The sequence below is a fragment of the Eurypyga helias genome, unplaced genomic scaffold (assembly GCF_000690775.1).
Source record: "Eurypyga helias isolate BGI_N326 unplaced genomic scaffold, ASM69077v1 scaffold10941, whole genome shotgun sequence".
Lineage (NCBI taxonomy): Eukaryota > Metazoa > Chordata > Aves > Eurypygiformes > Eurypygidae > Eurypyga > Eurypyga helias.
The window spans coordinates 2,787-3,506 of record NW_010231507.1 but is presented as its reverse complement, the minus strand read 5'-3'; positions in this window follow the sequence as shown (position 1 = coordinate 3,506).

Genomic DNA, 720 nt, shown 5'->3' with positions numbered 1-720 from the left:
GCATTCCTGAATCAACATCAGAGAGAGCTTTAAGTCCTATTCATGGTTCCCTGAATCCCAGGCTGCTGGATTTTTGCTAAGGCACAAAGCTAAGTATTAGAGTAATGCTGAATCTTGGCTGCTGCTAATAGCCCCTGACAAACTATGGGGATTTATTGCTTTCTGGGGCACATCACTTTTCCTGGCACTGAGATAAATTGATACAGAGCTCTCCATACTATTTTGATGCTTTCCAATGTAATTGGAGGTTTGACTGATCATTTAAAATGCTCTGTAGAAGGAATGGGAAAAATAACAGTAACCAGGACATTGATACTGTATTTTAGCTTTGTAATCTCCAGCTTGTTGCTCATCCCCTTACATATCTGGCTCACTGACTGTCATTCTAAAATAAGATGATGTTCACAAAAACTTACCACTCCAGGAAATAAAAACCTAGTTTGGATTAAGTTCTTATATTTCTGAGTTTGACCATACCTCCTCAAAAGCAATACAGATATTTAAGAAAGACTTTCATTACTCAGATTCTGAATTCTCATGCTGAATTGTGAAAAAAAATTATTGTCTGGAAGAGAAAAAAACATCAATGCTAACACCTAAACCCAAGACTTTTGTGGTTAGTGAATTTCCTCCAGATGTTGTTACTGTTTGCTAAGCTTCACCAAGCACTACTGATTAGTTTATTAAATAAATGTTTCACTAAGGGAACAAATAAGCACA